The sequence below is a fragment of the Plecotus auritus genome (assembly GCF_963455305.1).
Source record: "Plecotus auritus genome assembly, chromosome: X".
Taxonomy (NCBI): domain Eukaryota; kingdom Metazoa; phylum Chordata; class Mammalia; order Chiroptera; family Vespertilionidae; genus Plecotus; species Plecotus auritus.
The window spans coordinates 68,198,911-68,215,998 of record NC_137784.1 but is presented as its reverse complement, the minus strand read 5'-3'; positions in this window follow the sequence as shown (position 1 = coordinate 68,215,998).

Sequence of the window (17,088 nt, the reverse complement as noted above, 5' to 3'; positions counted from 1 at the left end):
AGGTTGGTTGTGCGAGCACACTGACCACCAGGGGGCGGCTCCTGGGTTGAGAGTCTTCTGCCACCTGGTGGTCAGTGCATGTCATAACTACCAGTAAACTGGTAATTCGGTTGACCAGTCATACATAACGGTCACTTAGGCTTTTATCCTATCTAATAAAAGAGTAATATGCAAATTAACCATCACTCTGCTACACCCACAAGCCATGCCCACCAGCCAGGCCCACCAGCCAATCAGGAGCGAATATGCAAATAAACCCAACAAGATGGCTAAGGCCACAGAGAGCAGGAGGGAGACTTGGGTTTCCCCAGCAACAGAGGAAGCCAAGCTTTCTTCCTGCCCTTGCCGACCTAGGCCTCCACTCAAGGTTACAAAGTTTCAATGATAGAAGATACATAAAGCCCAAACAGAAATGGCGGCAGCCACAGAGCTGGAAAGAGCAGGAGGCTAGGGTTGCTCGCGGCGATGGAGGAAGCCAAGCTTTCCACACACCCTGGCCAGCCCAGGCCTCCGCTTAAGGCTGCAAAGTTTCAATTATAGAAGATACATAAATCCCCCCAAAAATGGCTGCAGCCACGGAGCAAGCAGAAAGCTTGGCTCCGCTCCAGGCTACAAAGTTTCAATTGTAGAAGATAAATAATCCCCAGATACCAGGGCCTCCCCTTGGGTCTCCAGGGGGCTTGGCCGGCCTGCAAACCACCACAGGCCCCTCACCCAGGCTGCCCCATGCCCCAAGGGAACCCCCACCCTGATCCGGAACACCCTTCAGGGCAAACCAGCTGGCCCCCACCAGTGCACCAGGCCTCTATCCTATCTAATAAAAGAGTAATATGCAAATTGACCATCACTCCAACACACAAGATGGCTGCCCCCATGTGGTCAAAGATCCTGCCCCCATGTGGACACAAGATGACCACCACAAGATGGCCAGCAGGGGAGGGCAGTTGGGAGGGACCAGGCCTGCAAGGGAGGGAAGTTGGGAAGGACCAGGCCTGCAAGGGAGGGCAGTTAGGGGGGACCAGGCCTGCAGGGGAGGGCAGTTAGGGGTGACCAGGCCTGCAGGGGATGGTAGTTAGGGATGAGCAGGCCTGCAGGGGAGGGCAGTTAGGGGTGACCAGGCCAGCAGAGGAGGGAAGTTGGGGGGGACCCAGGCCTGCAGGGGAGAGCAGTTGGGGGAGACCACGCCTGCAGGGAAGGGCAGTTTGGGGGGACCAGGTCTTCAGGGGAGGGCAGTTAGTGGCAAACAGGCTGGCAAGGGAGCAGTTAGGCATCAATCAGGTTGGCAGGGGAGTGGTTAGGGGGTGATCAGGCTGGCAGGCAAAAGCAGTTAGGGGCAATCAGGAAGGCAGGCAGGCGAGCTGTTGGGAGCCAGCAGTCCTGGATTGTGAGAGGGATGTCCGACAGCCTGCCCGTTTAGGCCCTAGGATTGGGCCTAAATGGGCAGTCAGACATCCCTCGAGGGGTCCCAGATTGGAGAGGGTGCAGGCTGGGCTGAGGGACACCCCTGCCCCATGCACGAATTTTGTGCACCGGGCCTCTAGTGTTGATTAATAAGATTATATATGTTTCAAGTACACAATTCTATAATACATCATCTGTATATTGCATGGTCTGCACACCACGCAAAATCAGACCTTCTGTTACCATATATTTTACCACCTTTCTTTTACTACTGCCACAACCCTTCCCTGTGGTAACCACCATAGTATCCTCTATGTCTATGAGGGGTTTTTTTTTTTGCATTTTTTATAAACTTTATTGTTGAAAGTATTGCAAATGTCCTCCCTCTCCCCCTCTTTGATGTGTCTATGAGTTTTTGTTTGTTTTTCTTGGTTTTTCCTTTCTTGCTTTCAGTTTTATATCCCACATATGTGTGAAATTATATGGTTTTAACTTTTTTTTGTCTGACTTATTTTGTTTTTCAGTGCTATTCTAATATAAAACCAAAGATATCATAAACAAAATAAAGAAAAACATCTATAGATAAATATCAGATTTTAAAAAGCCTTAAAAAGTACTAACCAAGTGAATCCAGCATCATATTAAATGAATTATACACCATGTTCATCTGGGATTTATCTTAGGAATCAATGTATATTTATCATCCACATATTCGCTCAATTTAATACACCAAACTAATAGTTTACAAAACAGAAACATATGATCTTCCACAGAATTTTAAAAAACCACAATTGATGAAACATAACACTATTTCATGATAAAAGCACTGAACAAAGAATAAAAAGAGAATCTCACAACTCGACAAAATATATCTACAAAAAATATCATACTTTATGGTGAAAGACTGCATCCAAATCCCACAGGAACAGGAATAATTCAAGAATGTGTGCTCTTGATACTTCCATTGTCCTGGAGATTCTCATTGGGGCAGTTAGTCTAGAAAAAAGACATAAAAGGCATACAGATTGGAAAGAAAAAAGTAAAACTATCTCTGTTTGTAAATGACATGATTTGTACATAAATATTTCAGGGAATCCAATTAAAATATTAGAACTAATAAATTAATTTAGAACTTTTTCAAGATCAATTGTATTGCTATGTGCTATCAATGAACAAGCTGACAATGAAGTTAAGAAACAATTTTATTTACAATACAATACAATACATAAGAATAATTTTAACATAAGTGCCAAATTTGTATAATGAAAGGTAAAAAATTTCCTTAAAATAATTTAGAGATCAAATAAGTGGAAAGATATGTGAAAGCCATTGATAAGAAGACTTATTATTGTTAAGACTTAATATTGTTAATATTGTAATTCTCCCCAATAGATCAACAGAGTTAATGCTTCCCTACCGGAATCTAAAATGGCTCAATGTGTAGAAATTGCCAAGCTAATCCTAAAATTCATATGGACTTAAAGGAAGTCCATAAAATCCAAAACTATCCAGAAAAGGAAAAATAACATTTGAGGACTAAAAATAGTTATATATTTAGAACCTAAGGCAAAGAAAAAATAATCACGGCAGTGTGGTATCAACATAAGAATGGATATATAGATCATTGGAATAGAATTGAGAGTCCACAAATAAATCCTTACATTTATAGTCAACTGATTTTCAGCAAGGGTGTCAAGACAGTTCAATGGAAAAATAACAGTCTTCTCAGCAAATGGAAATTGGATAATTGGACATCCACATGACAAAGAATGAAGTTGGACCCCTCATCTCATGCCATATTAAAATATGAATTCAAAATGGATCACAGACATTAATGTATGGGCTAAATGTATAAAATTTTTAGAAGAAAATATAGAAATAAAATTACATATTTTTGGATTAGGCAATAGTTTCTTAGATATGACACCTAAATCACAAACAACCAAAAAAAATAAATTGGACTTGATCAAAATTAAAATTTTTTACTTGGAGTTATATTGGTTAATAAAATTATATAGGTTTTGGGTATACAATTCTATAATACATCATCTGTATATTTTATTGTGTGTTCACCACCCCAATATTTGTGCATCAAAGGACATTATCATAAAAGTAAAAAGACAACCCAAAATATGGAAGAAAATATTTGCAAATAATATATCTGATAAGGGACTTGTATTGAAAATATATGGAGAGCTCTTATAACTCAGTAATAAAAATCAACTCAATAAAGAAAACTAGGCATTTCTCCAAGTAAGAAAGAAATATAACAAATATAAAAAGATGTTCTAGATTATTAGTCAGGAGGGAGATGCAAATTCAAACCACAATGTGATATCCTTTCACACTCACTAAGATATCTGTAATTAAAAAGAGAAACAAAATGACAGGTAATGGCGAGAAAGTGGGGAACTTGGAAACCTGTGCATTCCTGGTGATAATGTAAAATGATTCAGCCATTGTGGAACAATTTGTAGATCCTCAGTAGGCTAAAATAGAATTGTCAAAAGATAGCTCAATTCATATATATATATATATATATATATATATATATATATATATATATTATGTGTACCAGTTAATAATGCAGATTTTTTTCAATAGATGGAGTTACATATATGTTGATATATATGCAATTTGATATGTATGCTATTTTGTTGTATTGACAGTAAGCTTCAAAACGTTATATGTCAAATTTGCTGAAGGTATTAACATCATAGATATTTTTACACTTAAAAATGTCAAATGTCATGCCAAAAAAAGAGCATTTGCAGGAAGTTTTAATTCATTACTTTATTTTGAAGAAAAAGTTATTGTATACTTCGGGAAGCTTTTGGTGAACATTCTCCATCTCAATATACTTGTGAACACTGGTTTAAATGCTTTAAAAGTGATGATTTCAATGTGAAAAACAAAGAACATCCAGGTCAACCGAAAAAGTTTGAAGACCAACAGTTACAAGCATTATTGGATGAAGATGCATGTCAAACTCAAAACAACTTGCAGAAAGTTTAAACGTTGCCTAGCAAACAATTTCTGATTGTTTACAATCAATGGGAAAGATTTTAAAGGAAGGAAAATGGGTGCCCCATCAACTGAATGAAAGACAAATGGAAAACTGAAAAGTCATCAGCAAAATATGGTTTCAATGGCATGAAAGAAAGTCTTTTTTGCATTGATTGTGACTGGCGATGAAAAGTGGATTTTATTTGAGATTCCCAAATTCACAAAATCATGGGTTGATCCAGGTCCACCATCAACATTGACTGCAAGACCAAATCGCTTTGGAAAGAAGACAATGCTCTGCGTTTCGTGGGATCAGGAAGGTGTGGTGTATTTATTATGAGCTTCTAAAACCAGGCAAAACTGTTAATACTGATTGCTACCTACAAAAAGTAATTTGAACCATGCTTTGATCCTAAAAGTAATTTTACTTCATGATAACACACCATCACACACTTTAAAACCAGTTAAAGACACTTTAAAAGATGTTGCCTGGGAAGTATAACCCACCCATCATATTCAGCAGACCTTGCTCCTTCAGATTACCACTTGTTCTGATCAATGGCACATGCACTTTCTGAGCAGCACTTCAAAACATACGAAGAAGTAGAAAATTGGGTCTCTAAATGGTTTGCCTCAAAACAAGAAATTTTCTACTGGGACAGTATCCACAAATTACCTAAAGATGGGGGAAATGTGTAGCTAGTGATGGACATTACTTTGAATAAAGCACTTTTGATGTTTCTCTTGAAATTATTGTGTTTTCTTTGATTACAAAATCTGCATTATTAACTGGTACACCTAGTATACATATATATCTATAATAATAAGAGCATAATATGCTATTAGACAGGACATCCTTCCAGAAATCCTTCTGGACAAAGCCACAGTGGCAGGGACCAAGGCAGCCACCACAGCAGCGGGGGCCGAGCCCCTTACATGAATTTCATGCATCGGGCCTCTAATATATATGTATATATGTATATATGTGTGTATATATTTATATCTTCTATATAATAAAAGCCTAATATGCTAAGTGTCCAGTCATCCAGTGACCTGTCGACTATTCAACCAATCAAAGCATAATATGCTAATGATATGCTAAGGCTCCTCAACTGCTAGCTATGATGTTCACTGACCACCAGGGGGCAGGCAGTTGACTGGTCGACCAGTTGCTATGATGTGCACTGACCACCAGGGGCAAACAGTTGAATGGTTGACCAATTGCTATGACATGCACTGTGCACTGGTCACCAGGGGGCAGACACTCTGACCAGTAGGTTAGCTTGCTGCTGGGGTCCAACCAATAGGTACTGAGCAAGATGGGCTGGACACACCCTGGAGTCCTCCTGTGGCCCCTCCCTGGCCCCAATCATGCACCAGTGGGGTCCATCGCCCTGGCCTGTGCCTTCTTACAATTCAGGACCCCTCGGGGGATGTCAGAGAGCCAGTTTTACCCCGATCCCACAGGCCACTTCCCTCAGGAGGGTGCCAGATGCAGGGCTCACGGCTAGCATGTGCTGCTGAAGTGGCATGAGACTCTCCTGATTGGGACTGATTGGGCACGCAGTGGGGCCGGGATGAGCAAGAGCAGCGCGTAGGAGCTGCAGGCATTGTTGGACTGTGGGTTTCAGGCAGATCCCCGCAGGTCACCCCCAGAGAAACAGACTGAGACGCAATGTAATTATTATAGCACTAGAGGCTCGATCCCCAAGATCAGGCCTAAACCGGCAGTCGGACATCCTCCAAGGGGTCCCAGATTGGCGAGAGTGCAGGCCGGGCTGAAGGACAACCCCCTGAATGAATTTCGTGCACTGGACCCCTAGTATTCTCATAATAAACACTCTTTATAAAAAAATAAAAAATAAAAAATATTAAATACTTGTCAACAATTTTTGCTTCACATAAATAATAAAATCTAGACATGATTATGACACAATTCTCTGAATGCATTGCTGTGAGGTGTGTTAAAACACTCCCAAGATACAATTTATTTTATAATTATAATGCAATTGGTTTTCTTTTTTTTTTTTTAATTCAAACGAGGATATGTTTATATTGATTTTTAGAGAGAAAGGAAGAGAGAAAGAGAGAGAGAAACATCAATGTGAAAGAGAAACATCAATCACAAGTGCCCTGACTGGGGATCAAACCTGAAATCATTTGGCATATGGGATAACACCCCAACCAACTTATCTACCCAGCCAGGACTAATGTCATTGATGTTCAATTACCCAAAGGTACAGAACATGTTTATAGCATTGATTGTGGTAATGGTTTTACAGATACAACTTATCTCCAAAGTTGTCAATTTGCATATATTAAATGTGTACAACCTTTTATATGTTATTCATACATTAATAAAATCCTATCTAACAAAAGAGTAATATTCAAATTGACCGTACCTCTGCTACACCCACAAGCCATTCCCACCAGCCAATCAAGAGTGAGTATGCAAATTAACCCAACCAAGATGGCTGCAGCCATGGAGAGAGCAGGAGGCTTGGGTTTCCCCAGCGATGAAAGAAGCCAAGCTTTCCACCCGCCCTGGCATGCCCTAGCCTCTGCTCAAGGCTACAAAGTTCCAATTATAGAAGATAAATAAATCCCAGATACCAGGGCCTCCGCTTGGGTCACCAGGGGGCATGGCCGGCCTGCAAACCACCACAGGCCCCTCGCCCAGGCCACCCCACACCCCAAGGGAACTCCCACCCTGATCTGGGACACCCTTCAGGGCAAACCAGCCGGCCCCCACCTGTGCACCAGGCCTCTATCCTATCTAATAAAAGAGTAATATGCAAATTGATCATCATTCCAACACACAAGATCGCTGTCCCCATGTGGACACAAGATGGCCACCACAAGATGGCTGGCAGTGGAGGGACCAGGTCTGCAAGGGAGGGCAGTTGGGGGCGATCAGGCCTGCAGGGGAGGGCAGTTAGGGGTGACCAGGCCAGCAGAGGAGGGAAGTTGGGGGCGACCAGTCCTGCAGGGGTGCGCAGTTAGGTATGACCAGGACTGCAGCGGAGGGCAGTTAGGGGCAAACAGGCTGGCAGGGGAGCAGTGAAGCATCAATCAAGCTGGAGGGGAGTGGTTAGGGGGTGATTAGGTTGGCCAACAGAAGCAGTTAGGGGCAATCAGGAAGGCAGGCAGGTGAGCAGTTGGGAGCCAGCAGTCCTGTATTGTGAGAGGGATGTCAGACCATCCCTTTAGGCCCGATCCTACCAGGATCGGGCCTAAACAGGCAGTCAGACATCCCTCGAGGGGTCCCAGATTGGAGAGGGTGCAGGCTGGGCTGAGGGACACCCCCCCCCCATGCACGAATTTCATGCACTGGGCCACTAGTATATATATTATTTATTTCAGAGAGGAAGAGAGAGGGAGAGAAAGATAGAAACATATTATATAATAAACGCCTATGCTAAGTGTCCGGTTGTCCAGTCAGCCATTCAACCAACCAAAGTGTAATATGCTAATAATATGCTAAGGCTGCTCAATTGCTCGCTATGATGTGCACTGACCACCAGGGGGCAGATGCTCTGACCGGTATGTTAGTTTGCTGCTGGGGTCTGGTCAATCAAGACTGAGCGAGATGGGCCAGACATGCCCTGGAGACCTCCCACTGTCCTTACCTGGCTGGCCAACCTCCTGTGTCCTCCCTGGCCCTGATCATGCACCAGTGGGGTCCCTTGGCCTGGCCTCGGCCTTCTCGCAATCCAGGACCCCTTGGGGGATGTTGGAGAGCTGGTTTCGGCCCAACAGCAGAACGACTGGTCGCTATGATGCACACTGACTGCCAGTGCGTGCTCAATGTAGGAGCTGCCCCCTGGTGGTCAGTGTACTCCCATAAGGGGAGCGCCACTCAGCCAGAAGCAGGGCTCATGGCTGGCAAGCACAGAGGCGGTGGCAGGAGCCTCTCCCACCTCCACGGCAGCGCTAAGGATGTCTGACTACCGGATTAGGCCCACTCCCCATGGTGAGTGGGCCTAAGCCATCAATTGGACATGCCCTGAGAGCTCCTGGACTGCAAGAGTGCACAGGCCAGGCTGAGGGACTGCCCCCCCCCCCAAGTACACAAATTTCATGCACTGGACCTCTAGTCAAAGATAAGAGTGAGAGAGAAATATTGTTTGGTTGCCTCCTGCATGCACACCACTGCCATGTGCCCTAACCATGAATGAAACCATGACCTCCTGGTTCATAGGTGGATGTTCAACCACTGAGCCACACCAACTGGGCTGAACCTCAGCTTTCTTACTAATTACTTAATAACTCCTTTTAGCTGCTCTGCTTTCTCTGAGGTCACTTTGTTTCACCATCAGTTCCTGCTTCAGCTGCTGCTCTACCATTTTTTCTGCTTTGAAGTTTGACTTGGTTGGCCTTAAACAGATAGCCAGATATTTCTTCAGCAAAATGGGATTACTTGGGAACAACAAAGATTGCAATTTGACATATGTGATCTAATGGAGAACCAGAAAACAAAGGAGAAATGTTTTTTTATAGAGGAAAGAGGAAGATAATTTGAAATGTAGTAGTTTTTCATTGACTGAGTTGTAACAGTCATTCATTGGCTGAATGGTTCCTGGATAAGGGGAAGATCATCCTTCCTGATGGAGTAGTAGAGTAGAAAAACATCTTCCTGTTGGAAGTGGAAAGTTCCTGTCTTCCTGTTAGGGGTAATTGACCAGTGGTAGGGTGTGAGAGCTCCCCCTACCGGACTTCCCAACTCCAATTTAAGTGAGGTTTCTGTTTATTATTTTCCTCCCAACTTTGATTTGTCACACTCAACTTAATTTGTCCTGCCCCAGTTCCAAGCTGTCTTTGGCAACTTGACCCACTATTGAATTGTGTGTTTATGAAATATTACTGTCTCCTCCATCCCAGTCACTGCTCCAAAACCATTAATAAGCTCTTGTCAGGTATTCTGTAGGGGGATTTCTTATTATTGGTCACATTTCAACAACATAATTTCTAGACCTTTTCTGTATACCTTTCATATTTTATATACATATAATAGTATGTACTAGATACATATATTACTATGTACTATATAGTAAGTGAGTGAGTGTGACACTTGGAGTTAGAGAGACCTTATTATGCTTCTTATATTATTCAACATGTATTGCAACCTCATTTTTCTATATATATGCACAGGCACATACTGGGTAGATATAGCATGCTGATCCTGCATAGCAATAAAATCTGTTGCCAATGGTAGTGGTTTCCAAATTATTTTAAATAGAGCAAATCTTTATTCTAGTAAAAAATTTAAGTGAAAATTAATTTACTAAAAACATAAAAATTATGCTGTTTTGTTGAAGATGGAAAGATAAGAAAGCAGGAGAGAAGTCAAGCTCCCAAACACTTGGCTTCCTCTTTACTTTTAACTCTCAAAGGAATAGCCACTTACAGTAACATGTAGAATATCACAATATTCTGTTTAATTAATGGAAGGTAATGAGTCTGAGAGCTTAGAGGACAATTTATCTAAAAATAAAGACACATACTAGGCTTCTTTAACAATTTTTTTTCAAAATTGATCTCTACACACAGATGTTCTGTTCAACAGAGTGACCACTAGCTACATGCATTTAGTTAAATATAAACTAGTTAAAATTAAATAAAATTAAAAATTCTGTTTGTGAACTACACTATCTTTATTTCATTTGCTGAAAACTGTGCGTAGTTAATAGCTAATCTATTGGACACAGAGATATACAACATTTCCATCATTACAAATAGCTCTATTGGACAGCATTGCTGTAATTAACTATGTGGTTCTAAAAATAACCTTAAAATCCTGTTAACTATTTCAAGTAAGTTATCACATAGATTCTAGGACAGGGAAAATCAATACTAAATGCTTCACATGTATTAAATATAAGGACAATAACACAGTTATTGTTGTAATTAGATAGTGACTAATAATAGCAAAGGAGCAAAGAGGGAAGCTAGACCTTATAGGCATGTCATTTAGGCAGCTTCACCAGGAAGCTGAAACTTTACACTCCCAAGGAACCACTGATCCATTCTCTGCTGATCACTGGGGGAAAGGTTCCAATAAAGGGGAGGCAGATGCATGCACAGTGAAGTTGGGGTGACTAGGGTAGGTACTTGCCTGTCAGTCAAGGCTGGGGAACAATGCATTAGGCAAAACGAGTAGAGTCAATGCAAGCCCCCCAAAATTTGGGAATACATAATCCCATAAAAAAAAAGTTTGCTCCTTTGTTGGTCTGACTCTCTTGTTGCTCTTGTGACTCTTGTTACTCTTGGCTTGCTCTTGGCTCTCTTGCATTTGCCCATAAAGTCCACTGCCATGTAGACCCTACATGCAATGGACTAATGGACTGCAGCTGGGAACACAAGCTATGCTAACCTGATGCTGGACTGGAGGTGAAAACATGGAAACTCAGTACATTGGATCTGATTCTAGCCCTATTGAAGCCAAAGGTACAATTCTTCCTTGGTGGGGCAAAAGAAAATGGAACCTTCAAATCTCAGGGATATATTTCCATGCAAATAAAAATCACTCGTTCTCCCATGTGAGTCTCAGAAAATTCTTTTTCTTGAGGATCCACAAGAATTCTATTCCCACGAACAACTGGTGGGGTTGAGGACCTCTCCCCTCTGGCAACATATGTACTTATTTAAATATAAAGTAATTGAAATTAAATAAAATTTGTTCTGTATATACTAGTAAGAACATCATCAGAGTAGATACATGTTTTATAGATTCTTTTAATATAGACAAATGCATCTTGCAGAATTTAGACAAAATGTGTTTTGTTTTAAATCAATGATATTGGTATGGTTACTTTTTAAATTTTGCTGTGAACAAGTAATGTATCAATTTAATTTTTACTTAGATTTTAATTTTTTGATTAATTAAAAAAACTCCAGTCTGTTTATCTATCATGTTTACAATTCTTGTATTTTCTTCTTTATCTGAAGATAATTTTCTCATTTAGGGATGTTGTCCCTTCACAGTGAAATATTGCATACATTTTTCTCATCTGAACAATGAGTTAGCTATTTTCAAAAATATGTTATTAACATAATAAACTCAGAATAAAATAAATTTAATGTTGTGATTAAGGAATATTTCAATAATTAATATAATTGATATAAAAGTAATTTAAACCTGGGGTTCTTCTGAAATAAAAATAGATGTTCTTTATATTTGTACTAGAGGCCCGCCTCAGCCTGGCCTGTGGAGATCGGGCCAAAACCAATCTCTGAGTCTTGGGTGTGGGTGAAGCAGATTTGGGGCCAACAGTGCCCCAACAGCAACCTAACCCATGGCTGATTCCATGAGGAATTGGGCTCCCTCCTCTACTGATCAGAGCATCTGCCCCCTGTTGGTCATTGTGTGCCATAGCTACCAGGCAAATGGCCCAAACAATTGGACAGTTGTTTAAGCTTTTATGTTATAGATAGATGATAGATAGATAGATAGATAGATAGATGATAGTATGCTCTGATTTAGGCAGTAACATTAGTCCTTATCTAGTACATTTTATAAGTGAACACAAGCAATTGTAGAAATCTCTTCTCCCCTACTCACTAATAGTAATAAATTCATATCATAGAGAGCAAATACCCTAGTTAATAGCAATAAAATACTACTTCTAAAACTACTGATAAAAATAATGATGATAGAGATCCAAGATGGAGGCTGACAGGATGGCAGTAAGGGTTAGAGTGAGAGTGAATGAGAGAGCAAAAGGGGAGTGTGTGAGCATGTGTGGCATGTGTGTACATGTGAGTGAGGGACAGTTATATTCCACAGAACTGTGGGACTGGCGGACCAGACTCGCCTAGCCAGGCAGCCTCTACTACCACTGCAATCTCTCCCAGGACAGCCGGCTCTGCCACAGAGACTGTACCATCTTGAAGGGGAGAGTGGCTGTGACGGAGCACCCACCCTCAACTACACCCAGGGAGACCTCAGACACTACCCTGGACTCTATAACCACAACGGCCAGGGACCAGCTGTCTTCGCTGTGAACCCATGAACACCAAGATTCCAGCCTCCCCGGCCATGGGTGCCTAAAATGTTTGTCCAGGGGGAGACAAAATGACATAGCTGCAATAAAGGGCACAATAGAAAGCATCAACAGTAGACTAGAAGAAGCTGAGGACCACATCAGTGAGCTAGAAGACAAGATAGGAAAGAGCATCCAAGCAGAGGAGCAACTGCAAAAAAAATATTAAAAAACAGGAGAAGAGCCTAAGGGAGCTATGGGACAACATGAAATGAAACAAAATCCACATAATAGGCGTACCAGAAGGAGAGGAAACAGCAAGGAATAGAAAACCTGTTTGAGGAAATAATGACAGAAAACTTCTCTGGTATTGGAAAGAAAAAACTCACAAAAGTCCAAGAAGCTAACAGAGTTCCAAACAAGATGAACCCAAAGAAACTGAAACAAATACACATCATAATTAAATTGTCAAACACCAACGACAAAGTAAGAATCTTAAAGGCTGCCAGAGAGAGACAAAAAGTGGCCTACAAGGAATCTCCCATCAGACTATCGACTGATTTCTCAACAGAAACACATCAGGCCAGAAGTTAAGGGAATGAAATACACAAAGTGATGCAAAGCAAGGGACTGAATTCAAGAATACTATACCCAGCAAGGCTATCATTCAAAATTGAAGATGAAATCAGGAGCTTCACAGACAAAAAATGACTGAGGGAGTTTATTACCATCAAAACTGCAATGCAAGGAATACCAAAGGGACTGCTGTAAAAAGAAGAAATAGGAAGGGAAGAAGGAACACAGGCAGAAAGAATAAAAATGGCGACAAAGAAGTACCTATCAATAATAAACTTAAATGTAAATAGATTAAATGCTCCAAGAAAAAGACATAGGGTAGCTGAATGGATAAGAAAACATGACCCATATATCTGCTATCTACAAAACACCCACCTTAGAACAAACGAGTCATACAGATTGATAGTGAAGAGACGAATAAAAATTTTCAGACGAATGGATATGAAAAAAAAAAGCTGGGGTAGCTATACTTATATCTGACAAATTAGAGCTCAAAATGAAGTCCATAACAAGAGTTAAGGAAGGTCACTTCATAATACTAAATGGAGCAATTCAACAAGAAGATATAACTCTTGTAAACATATATGCACCCAATACAGGAGCACCCAAATACATAAAGAAACTTCAGAAAAATATCAAGGAAGAGACTGACAACAATACAGTCATAGTAGTGGACTTTAATACCCCACTAACACCACTGGATAAATCCTCTCAACAAAAAAAATCATCAAAGAAACATCAATCCTAAATGACTCACTAGATCAGATGGAATTAATTGACATCTTCAGAACATTTCATCCAAAAGCCACAGAATATACATTCTTCTCAAGTGCACATGGGTCATTTTCAAAGATAGACCATATGTTGGGTCGTAGGCAAAGTCTCTTCAAATTCAAGAATATAAAAATCATATCAAGCATCTTCTCAGATCACAATGGCATAAAATTAGAAATAAATTACAATAAAAACAGTGAAAAAAATCAAATACTTGGAGGCTAAATAGCATGCTATTAAACAATGATTGTTTTACCAAAGAGATCAAAGAAGAAATAAAAATCATCATGGCAACAAATGACAATGAAAACAGAACAATCCAAAATTTATGAGGCACAGTTAAAGCAGTCTTTAGAGGGAAATTCATAGCTCTTACAGGACTACCTCAAAAAAAAAAAGAAAAAATGGTAATAAATTATCTAATCATACAACTCAAATAATTTGAAAAATAGCAACAAGAAAAGCCAAGAGTAAGCAAAAGAAAGGAAATAATAAAGATCAGAGCAGAAATAAACAACATAGAGACAAAAAAAATAAAAGATCAATAAAACCAAGAGTTAGTTCTTTTAAAGGATAACTAAGATTGATGAACCTCTAGCCAACCTCATCAAGAAGCAAAGAACCCCAATAAACAAAATCAGAAATTAAACAGGTGAAGTAACAACCGACCCCACAGAAATACAAAGGATTATGAAAATATACAATGAAAAACTCTGTTCCAACAAACTGGACAACCTATAGGAAAAGGACAGATTCTTAGAAAAATACACAGTTCCAAAACTCAATCAGGAAGAATAAAAACTTGAATAGGATGATAACTACTGAAGAAATTGAAGCAGTAATCAAAAATCTTCCAGCAAACAAAAGCCCTGGTCTGCATGGCTTCATAGGGGAGTTCTACCAAGCATTCAAAGAACTAAAACCTATCTTTCTCAGACTATTCCAAAAAATTTAAGAGATAAATGGCAGGGAACAGGGGTTAGAGAGCAACCAAAGGACTTGTATGCTTGCATATTAGCATAAACTATGGACACAGACACTGGGGCAGTGGAGGCTTGCCCCAAGTGGGAATGGCTGGGGGTGGGGGTCAAGTGAGGAAAAAGGAGACAAATGTAAAATTTTAGACAATAAATAAAAAAGAGAAAGAAAAAAATCAATAAAATATAATAAACACTAACTTGTGTTTATCGAAAAAAATTAAGAGGAAGGCACACTTCCAAGCTCTTTCTATGAAGCCAGCATTACCCTAATCCCAAAACCAGATAAAGACACCACAAAGAAAGAGAACTAGAGGCCAATATCCTTAATGAACATAAATACTAAAATCCTCAACAAAATTTGAGCAAATTGGATCCAGCATTACATCAGAAAGATCATACACCATGACCAAGTAGGATTTATTCCGGGGATGCAAGGCTGGTACAATATCTACAAATCAGTAAACATGACACATCACATAAACAAATTGAGAGATAAAAATCACATAGTCATACCAATCAATGCAGAAAAAGCATTTGAAAAAATCCAACAACCTTTCTTAATAAAAACTCTCAGCAAAGTGGGAATAGAAGGATCATACCTCAAGATAATAAAAGCCTTATATGACAAACCTACAGCCAACATCATACTCAATGGGCAAAATCTAAAAACATTTCCCCTAAGACAGGAACAAGACAGGGATACCCACTTTCACCACTCCTGTTGGATATAGTACTGGAAGTGCTAACCATAGTGACCAGACAAGAAGAAGAAATAAAAGGCATACAAATTGGAAAAGAAGAAGTAAAACTCATTATTTGCAGATGACATGATACTGTACATAGAAAATCCCAAAGACTCCATCAAAAAACCACTATATTACCTAATAATAGAGAAACATGTAAATTGACTATACCTCTGCTATGGCCACAGCCAATCAGAGTGAGTTTGAAAATTAACCCAACAAAGATGGAAGTTAATTTGTATACATACCTGGGTCCTGGGAATCTCCTCGGCACCCAGGTCACTCCCAGCCGGCCATCAGGTAGAGGCTTTAGGCTTGGAAAGGGGCTGAGCCTGTGATTGGAGGTGCTGGGGGGAACCCCTTCCCAAGCCTAAAGCCTGGGGCAGAGGCTTTAGGCTTGGGCAGGGGCTGAGCCTGTAATCAAAGGGAAGGGGAAAAAAAATCAATGGAAACATATCCTCAGTTGAGGATAAAAAGAAAAATAAAGAAAGAAATGTCATATCCTATGAAAGACACATCTTGAAAATGCTTAAAGAAAGTTGTCATTTTTTCATGGTGAAGGGACTGGAGTCTGTGTTGATGAAAATACCTTGGCGGCTGCGGTGACTGGCAGTGGCTGCAGTAGCAGGGTGATGGGGTTGGCGCCCTCCCCTGATCGGACCAGTCGCCTCCCGCAAAGGGAGGCCAGACTGCGGCTTAGGTCCACTCCCAACGGGGAGCAGGCTTAAGCCATCAATAGGCCATCCCCTGAGGGCTCCCAGTATGTGAGAGGGGGCAGGCTGGGCTGAGGGATCCCTCCCCAGTGCACGAATTTTGTGCACCAGGCCCCTAGTACTTAATAAATGAATTCTGCAATGGAGCAAGATACAAAATTAACACCCATAAATATATGGCTTTTTTATACACCAACAATGAATTCACAGCAAGAAAAACTAAAAAAAAAAAAAAATCCCATTTACCATTGCAAGAAAAAAAATTAAGATACCTAGGAGTAAACTTAACTAAGGAGGTAAAAGATCTATGCTCAGAAAACTACAGGGCATTGAAAAAAGAGATAGAGGAAGACATAAAACAAAATACAAGAACATACTGTGTTCACGAATTAAAATGTCCATACTACCCAAAGCAATGTATAGATTCGATGCAACCCCCATTAAAATACCAAGGGCATATTTCCAAGGCCTACTAGAACAAACTCTCCAAAATTTATCTGGAATAAAAAAAGACCCCGAATAGCCACAGCAATCCTGAGAAAGAAGACCAAAGTTGGAGGGTTCACAATGCCAGATATCAAGCTATATTACAGAGCCATGGTTCTCAAAACTGACATATAGAAAAATGGAACAGAACCTAGAACCCAGAAATAGACCCAAGCCATTATGCTCAAGTAATATTTGACAAAAGAGGCAAAAGCTTACCATGGAGTCAGTACAGTCTCTTCAATAAATGGTGCTGGGGAAATTGGTCAGATACATGCAAAAAATAAAAAAAAAATGAAACTAGACCACCAACTTACACCATACACAAGAATAAACTCAAAAGGGTTAAAGGACTTAAATATAAGATGGGAAACCATAAAAATCCTACAAGGCTCCATAGGCAGCAAAATATCAGACATATGTCATA